Source organism: Neomonachus schauinslandi, chromosome 4 (genome assembly GCF_002201575.2).
Source record: "Neomonachus schauinslandi chromosome 4, ASM220157v2, whole genome shotgun sequence".
In the NCBI taxonomy this organism is placed as follows: domain Eukaryota; kingdom Metazoa; phylum Chordata; class Mammalia; order Carnivora; family Phocidae; genus Neomonachus; species Neomonachus schauinslandi.
Genome location: NC_058406.1, coordinates 2,835,120 through 2,843,904, shown reverse-complemented (window position 1 = coordinate 2,843,904; position 8,785 = coordinate 2,835,120). Strand labels below are relative to the sequence as shown.

Below are 8,785 nucleotides of genomic sequence, written 5' to 3'. Positions count from 1 at the left end.
GAAATGACAAAACCAAAACCCAAACCAAAAATCGGACTTTCCCATGTGGCAAGCAATTCCAAACAACACAGACCTAGCACTATGGTTTCCTCCTTCCCTGGCATCACTTTGGTCTCCCAGATCCCAAGAGGCACAGAAGCACGTTTCAAGGAGACTGAGCCCGATGGAAGAAAGAGGTCACCAACCTGGCCAGTCAGTGGGCACAAGGTTTTCTGCCCACCTGACCTTCAACCTTTCGACCTGGTCTGCAGGGCATTTCACGAGATGGGCTCCCACACCCTCCTGGTGAAATCAAAGTCACACGTGGGCCATTCATAAAGGCAGGCCACAAGCACCTAACCTGGGATCCCTGTGAGGAGAAAACAGCGTCCGACGGAGCCTCCCATCCCTCACAGTGCCCCCTATACACAGCACGATGGGGCACCAGGGCGCCATTATGTGGCCGGGATTGGGAGGGAACTGCCCGCCCCAGACATGGCAGCATTTCTAATGAAGTATGTGTGGTTGGGATTCCCTGTCCCAAGGCTCCAGCCTCGAGCCCCTACTTCCACCGGGAAACCCCACTGTGGGATTCTTGATGGCAAAAACACAGATGTTGACCAACCAGCACCAGCGAGAGAGAGCATCTTTGCTACAGTCCCCACCAAGACTCAAAGCCAGGCTTGGGTTCTAGAAAGAGCAGTGACTTGTCCAGCAACGTGTGGGAGACAAATGGGGAACACACTATAGGGCACAGCTCCCGTGGGAGCAGCCTGGATCCTTTGCACATGGAATTATTTCTCATTCTCAAATGAACGGGGGCCCTTGTGTATTTTTGAGTTCTGTTCTGACGTACGCACACACATTATAAGGATATATTCCTTTAATTTTTGGAACTGGAAAACTTCCTTTAATTCGGTCTATTCTTGTAGGACACAAAGATGGTCAAGAATCCACCACCCACCCAAGCTGACGCTCAGCCCCGTTTATAAGCAGCCGGCTACATAAATGTGTGCGTGGCTGTTAGGTAGTTTCTTCAAACGATTAAATGAAAAAAAAAAAGATCGTATTTATGTGTCTCTCTCTCTATATATGTATGTATATAAAACCATGGCATTCTTAATTCTGGCCCAAGATAATAAAGTATACATCTAGTGCCACTCACCAAATACCAGCGAATGCAGGATGTGTCACTGAGGGGTCTGTTGGTGTGGGTCCAGGCTGTCCCCCGGGGTGGATGGCAATGGGATACCAGGTCACCAGAAGGAATATGCTCACTCGTGGAACTGCATTTCCAATATATGCATATATATGCGTGTGTGTGTGTGTGTGTGTGTTCTTGTGTGTGCGGTTATGTTGCCAAAGTAGAAAACACCAGTTTATTCTGCCCGTACTAAGCGTGTTAAATAAATCAGATTCTGTAACCGATAACATTTTTTTTAAAAAGGAACATTGAAGATCTTCAAAAATTGCTACAGTACAAAAAAAGTGTGTGTGTGTGTCTGTGTGTATTTATATATTTATATATGTATATTAACCAGAAATAGCGACTCTATTGGAAGATTCCCACCCCCTGTTTTCGGGAAGATTTCTACGCGTGGTTCGCTTGGCTTCACCTTGGTCACCAAGTCCTTCGGGTCAGTACATGGCACATAATGGTATTATCAGCAAAGGTTCAGAATCAGTTCAAATCCCAGGCTCCAGGTGCTTCCTGCTGGCCTTTCTTCTCTGTCTCCAGCTTCTTCCTTGCTTTCCTTCTTTCTGCTCTCCAAAGACAACTCTGGCAGAAGGCAGTCCCCCATAGGCGTGGGCATTTTTATAAAAATATATTTGGCCTATAGCGTCCTGCTCTTTGAGCTCCCCACCAGCAAACTGAAGCGGTAGGTATGGGGACCCTCCCTGTAGAGAGTTTAGTTTTTAGGTTTTGTGTGTATGTGTGTGTGTGTGTGTGTTTTAATTTTTTTTTAAATTTTATTTATTTATTTTTTTTACAGGTTCACCAACGGAATCCTGTGTGGAAAGAAAACAAGAAGAGATTAAATAGCAGGGAGCCAAGGGCAGGATGAGTCTGTATAGCCCCTCTGAGCCTTGCTGGCTTGCAGACACCGGGATCTCCTGCCCTGGGCACCGGGGATTGGAGCACATGCTAGGAGTCCCAGGGACCTCGTGCTAATCACAGTAGTTGATGGTGGAGCTGTTGCTTCTGCCCGCAACAGGAGTGGGTCTGGGCTTCCTAAGAGGGGCTGGGACCACCCCTGCATTAACTACGAGGGGGCCGTGCTCCGCAAGCTGCAAGTGACTGCATGCACCCACTGCCAGGCTGACCCCCTTTTCAGCTCCTACCCACCAGGAGCAGATGCCGCCCGCCCCATTCCTGGATGGCGGGAAGCAGTGGGGTCCATTTCAGCCCACTGCTCAGCTGGAGGCTCACTGAAGCTGGGACTTGGGGAGATTAACCGGTTGCATCAGAAAAACTGACCCCTGGGTCTCCCCAAGAGGTGATCTTGCTGAAGAAAGAAAGAAGGCGAGTGCTTGCAAGCCAAGTCAGCTGACTGCAAAGAAAGGCAGCTCTTCCCAACCTGGGCATACCTAGTCTCAGAAAGTAGGAACCCCAGAGTCTTCCCGCCTCAGTGACAGACCCCAGAGGTCAGCATCTCCCAGAGAGTCAGAGACCTGTGGCTGTTCTGGGCATGGCCAGGGGCGTTGGAACACACCATGGCTGAGCCTGGAGGCACTTCTGCTGGAAGGATGGGGCACTATTTCTCTCTGCTGTCACTTGGAGCCCCCCCCAGCTCACAACTACAGGAAACGAGGACCCTCAGACAGTACAAAAGGGGAGGCTCATCTATGCCGCTCATCTATACCGCTGAGACAACTAGACGGGGGACAGTAATTCCAAAATAAAGCCCAGAGGCCATGGGTTGGAGCTCTGGCAAGTCCGCGGGGGTTCCCGGCCCTGCAGGACTGGCCCTGTCCTAGTCACCTGCTGAGCACTTCGGAAACACACACGCCTGCACCCACCTCCAGAGGCGGGGGACGCTGCATGCTCATCTATGCCGCTGAGACAACTAGACGGGGGACAGTAATTCCAAAATAAAGCCCAGAGGCCGTGGGCTGGAGCTCTGGCAAGTCCGCGGGGGTTCCCGGCCCTGCAGGACTGGCCCTGTCCTAGTCACCTGCTGAGCACTTCGGAAACACACACGCCTGCACCCACCTCCAGAGGCCCAGACGCAGGTCCTTGGGTAGGACCTGTGGATACGGGTTTCTACAAGCTCCCCAGGAGACTCTGATCCTGTGCCAGGCCTGGGCCCATTACCTCTGTCTCAACAGCCGAGGGGGTAGGGTGCTTTGTCCTGAATTGAATAAGCCTGCCGGGTGATCCTCCCCGGGACTGGGGGCTGCGGGGTGTCCAGGCTGGGGGAGGCAGGAGGCTGCAGGCCAGCATCCTGCTCGGCACTGTCTGCACCAGGAGCTTCAGCACGGACATTCTCCTCCACTTGGGTTGGGGGTGAGGGGGCTCGTTTCCCCTCCGGGAGCCCTCCTGGTCTGGACAACAAGGCAGGGCCCCTGGCTGCCGCCTCACCTTGCCTTCTACCTCTGTATGACACGTTTGAGCAACCCTAGGAGGCCTAAAACGGAACGTCTACTCATCTCCCGAGGGACTGCATGCTCTGCTGTGGGCAGGGTGTCATCTCGTGTTAAGAAATAGGACATCTGGTCAGGTGGGTGCCGGACCACCCTCGGCAGCTTCACTCCAACGGTGCCCTGCCCCTGCTCACCTCCACTTTGTAGGATGGGGTGGGGGTGCTTTAAAAAAACGAAGCCATTAAAGAGGAGAGTAATGTCCCTCCTGCATGTCTGCCCTCATTCTAATTTTTGGAAAGCTAAAAAATGTGGAGACAAATGCTCCATGACTCCACTCATAGGAGGAGTCAAGTGCAGAGAGCCTGAGAGGAGAAGGGGGCTCCAGGGGCTGGGGGAGGGGGTCGGGGGGGGTCGGTGTTTCATGGGGGCAGAGTTCCAGTTTGGGATGATGCGGAGGTTCTGGAGACAGGTGGTGGTGAGGGATGCACAACGTTGTCGATGTGCCTGATGCCACAGAACTGGAAATGGTCCATTCTGTGTTAGGTACATGTTACTGGAATTTTAAAAGTTAAAAAATACACACCAAAAAAATATGGGGACACGAAAGCCTGTGCCTGGTGATCGCGGGCCCAGGTCCGGCGGCCTGGGACCCTCTCTGGTTTGAGCAGCGCCCCCTCCTCACTGGCATGAGGGTCCTGGGTTGGAGCACCTGTCAGACGGCTGTCCCCTCACGAGGGGAGGTTTCCTGCGAGGACCACTGCAGGGCTACCTTCAGGTCCTTTATTCTGACGGTAACCAGACCGATGGAGGTGACAGGTGCGGCCTCGTCCCTTCCCTCGCGCCCGCCGTCGCGTGGGGGGTCTTCCGTATGGAGTTTATGCGGCCACTGTCCCACCCCACGTCTTCAGTGCTTCCGACCCCGGACAAGGTCCTGCCTCCTCGTTCCATGTCCTTCGAGTGCCTGCAGACGGTCACCTCCCTGGGGAGGCCTTCCTGGACAGCCCCTCTTCTCCTAAATGCGACCTCTAGTTCATCTTTGTCTATTCGAGCTCGCTGTTGTGGGGCTTTGCAGGTAAGGGCAAGCCACGCGGGCTCTCCTGAGTGTGTGCACGCCACGTGTCGTTGCAGGTGTTACGGGGTGCCTGCTGGGTCCACCGGGGCTCCAGCTCTGTGCCTGGCCCGGAGTGGACCATCAGTCCTGGACGCAGCTCAGGGAAGAGGCATGTGTGGGAGTAGCCTCGTCCTCGGCCCCCGAGACTCATGACCTTCAGGCGCTGCGTGCAGGTGGGTTCTGACTATTGCATCCGAGGACAGACGGAGCGGCCCTTGCGCTGCCGGGGATGGAGCCTCTTCCAAACCTACCGGCGTCTGTCTCAGGACAAGAGAGGCAGAGAGAGAGGGGCAGGGAGAGGGCTCCACTCTGTGCCCTGCATTCCACCTGAACAGCAGTGCTGGCTTCCTGCAGAGGTGGGTGGGTTCCCTGCAAGGGTCTCCGGCAAGGGCGGCATCACCCCGTCAGGCCGGGAGCAGGGGCATGACCTTCCACGCCCGCCCCACGTTCCTGCTGCTGGCACTCAGCTCACGGGAGGGCTTCGGCTTTCTGTTCCCAAGGCTCGGTGTATGACCCTCTCAGCTGGGCACTAACCCTGAGAGGGACCTGAGAGGGCCGTGCATCCCAGGCCAATGGGAAAGACAGCCAAGGAGCACGCCCCTCCACGTCCTGGCTGGAGACACATGTCAAGGGCACCCACACCCACACCCACGAGGGTTCCCGGCCAGAAAGGGAAGCAGCGTGCTGCAAAGTGATCTGAGAGACTGGGACCTGGGATGAATTCTGACTTTGGAGAAACTAGTGCTCCCTGCTGCCTGGAAGGAGATCCTGGGTTTTGCCTGGCCCCGCCAGCAGCAGACCACACGCTGGGTCCCAGGCTCAGAGATCAGTGTCTGCTTTTGCAAAACAAAGAACACACCGTGGCAAGAGCACCCAGTGCCAGGGGCTGCTAGTCAGTTTCTCCACTGCTGCGTCCTGAAAGGGGTACTTTGCCGCCAGGTTTGTCTTGCTGCTGGTGCTCGGCTGAGACAGACCAGTTTGCAGCACAGTCTGCACGTTGCTTTGAAAACAGTGTTCCTCTGAATTGCAAAAGCTGGGTATTCTGTTAATGTATTTTTTTAGAACAAAGCAGGAAGGCTCAGGTGCATATCTCGGCTTTTATTAGTTATGTCTTCAGTGTGTTTTTGAAAATAATAATAACACATGATTTATTTCTTACTGGCTTCAGATGCGAGAACTTTTATTACTTTTCGGGCTCAGTTGGGAATAAAGTGGCCTTGGCAAATGCAAAGATCTGAACACTAATGAGGTTTTCTGAAGTTTACCTGTTATGTGAAAAATGACAGGAAATTAGCCCGAGAGCCAAGGGCGGGCGTGTGTCCTTGGCCCCTTTCCTCGGTGGGCGGGAAGAGGTCAGGACAACTGGGTGCCACTGTGGAGGTGGTCTGAGGCAGGAATTTGCCAGAATCGACTACAGAGGCCAAATCAGGGCGACAGAGTGAACATCTGCCCAGACGGGGGTGCCTGAGTCCGGGACAACCCGCCCGCAGGGCAGCGCACTTGGCCACTTTCGGGTCCCACGTGTGCGTGTGGGTCAGCGCGAGCGGACAAGACGGTGTGGTAACAAACTACTCTGTCATCATGACAAACACATTCGGAGGGGCTCAGCAACTACGCAGGAGATAAGTATCTCCGCCGGCTCCTAAACCTTAATTAAATATTTTAGTATTAATTGCTATTTATTTAAGGGACATAAGTACCTTAGTAAATCTGAGCGATCTTCCTGGCCATTCTCTGCTCGATGCTCATGTCCAGGCATTAACTGCAAGAATCAGGAAGACTTAGAATCCGAATGCTTTCCTCCCAGTGAGTGATAACCGGTCTGTCCGACACGTGGTGAAGGAATCTTTAAGCATTTATCAAAGGCTAACAAGACTGTTTGCGGAGCCTTCCTGGTCTGCGTCTGCCACCAGGTGTGGCTGCTACATGTGGCCAGACTCAGAGGAGGTCCTGTCTCGGCTCTTCTCACCTCCCTGAACGGCCCACCTGGGGTCCACAGTGAGCGGGTCAAGCTCTTCGGACACAGATGTGTCCCTTCCTGCGAATGGAGGTGATCCTGAGACAGTTCCTAGGACGACCTGGCAGTTGGGGGTCCAGACAGCCTGAGAGGAACGTGGTCCAGGCAGGGCCCACCTGGGAGTGGCAGACGGGGTGAGCCCACCAACAGCTTGCGGGGATCCTTTGATGCCTGAGTTGCTAGAAGAGAGAACTGAGTCTGAAAAGCTTTCTGGAGCACAGGAATCCATAAAAGCACTTTTCTACCATTTTTTTTTTTTTTTAAGTCAGGGCTGTGACTCCTGGTTCCAATGTGGGTAAGGAGGCTGGTGGCTCAGGCTGTTGGGCGCTCAGGAGCTGATCTCCCATCTGTAGAACTGAGCTGAATGTCCCAGGATGCCAGTTTGCTGGGAAAGCCCACCTCCAGCTGCACCAACTCTCCTCCCACTTGGGGCCGGGCTGGGGGTGGCACAGGGGACAGAGGGATAGCGCGGAGGGCTGCAACCGAGAGAGAGCCAGGCCGCCTTGGGCTGATCCGCCCCACCACGAGCAACCTGACTGACCCTAGGCAAGTCACTTAACTGCTTCGTTCTTCAGTTTCCTCTCTGTAAAGTGGCATTTCTGGGAGGATGGTATGAGTCCCTAGATGTCAAGAGTGCTCCCTAAGTGTCCCCCTGAAAGTCTACCTCAGGGAACCTGCCGCCCAGCCCCTGCTGGTGGGGGGGAGCTCCCTGGAGTGAAGAGCATGCCCACCTCCAGGCTGTGAGCCTGCAGGTCTTGAAGGAAGGGAGCAGAACCCTTGACGTGCAGGGCCAGATCAATGTCTTATGTTTTTATGCATTTTTAAAATCCTAACAGGGATACTGGTGACCACCGGGCCATCCTGCAGAGGGTTCACCAGACAGGCGGGAACTCTGCTGCTAATAAGAAGCTCCCTGTTGCTAGCCTGGTTGGAACTCCAAAGGGAGCTTTGTCCCTGGCCTTAATGAGGTGAGTCACATTGACGCAGACAAAGGCACCAGGTTCTGATGGATGGGCCATGCAGGCGCATCTGGCCCTTGAATGGTTGGGGACAGAGTGCGCCTTACCTAACTTGCCTGCACAGTCTCAACAAAGGCCTTTTGTGGGGGTGGGGAGGAGAGCTTTCCATTCTCGTCTAATCACATTTCTTTGCCCGATAGCTGCACATCATGCTAAGCAGGTCATTTTGGCTTCAGGACAGGAAGCGAGGGCTGGAGATTTGATTTGGAGCAAACACTTGATTCATGAGGGCTGGATTAGGACCGACCCATTCACTCCTATTTCTGAAAGCCGTGGGTTCCTCCAGCCCCTGGCTTCGTGCTGCGAGCCGAGCCCCCCAAGGGGCACACGGGCGCCCCCAGGAAACACCTCCCACCCACTCTGATGATGATTCCTGCCTCAGAAGGTGGGCAGAAGGAAGAAGCAAGTATTTTCAAATATCGATAACCCATCCTAGGACCTGGGTTCCCTACTCAGGGAAGGGATCTGATGTCACAGAGTATCTGTGTTTGAGAAAAAAAATGAGGATCCTTAGAAAACCCAACATCAAAAAGAAAAACAAGACCAAAAAGCCCAAAGTCCAGGTTGCATCTATTGACTGTGTGAAGACAATGTGCAGTCATGGGGGCAAAATGCACTTTCTCCCCCAGCAGCCTGAGTGTTCGGGAGACTCAGTGCAGAAGAAAGCAATTTACCGTTAGCATTAAAGTTAATATCACTAAAAGCAAACCAAATGTTCCTATTCAGCAGAGCGTGGAAAATTCATCCTGTTTTGGTGCTGGTCCCTGGCTTCAAATTAGTAGATGTCTCAACTCTTTGCTTCTTTCCTTTATCTTTTCCCTTCTTATCTCTTATTTTTATATTCCAAAATTGTGTTTTAATTCTGCTTCGAGTCCTCCTCCACCCCGACGTAGAGACATCCGATGCAGGCGTGATGCCTGCCCGCATAGCCACTGCCCTGGTCTCTGTCTGTTGAGAGGCCAGGTTTCCCTGCCGGCTGGGGCCTTCCCTGGGGCTGGGACGGCGCTGCCACTCCTGGGTGTCTGTCCCTCCCTCCACGGGGACATTTCTAACAAGTGCAACAGAGAGACCATA

General features: G+C 53.7%; 1 protein-coding gene across 1 annotated transcript in view; it reads right to left on the bottom strand.

Moving 5' to 3' along the window:
* Window positions 1–1,966: 1,966 nt before the first annotated feature.
* The window catches only part of AJAP1 (adherens junctions associated protein 1), a 125,772-nt gene continuing 118,953 nt past the window's right edge, over window positions 1,967–8,785 (bottom strand). The window contains exon 6 of the mRNA XM_044913809.1: window positions 1,967–1,989. The gene's annotated coding sequence lies outside the window, so the exon portion shown is untranslated. The remainder of the gene's footprint in view (window positions 1,990–8,785) is intronic.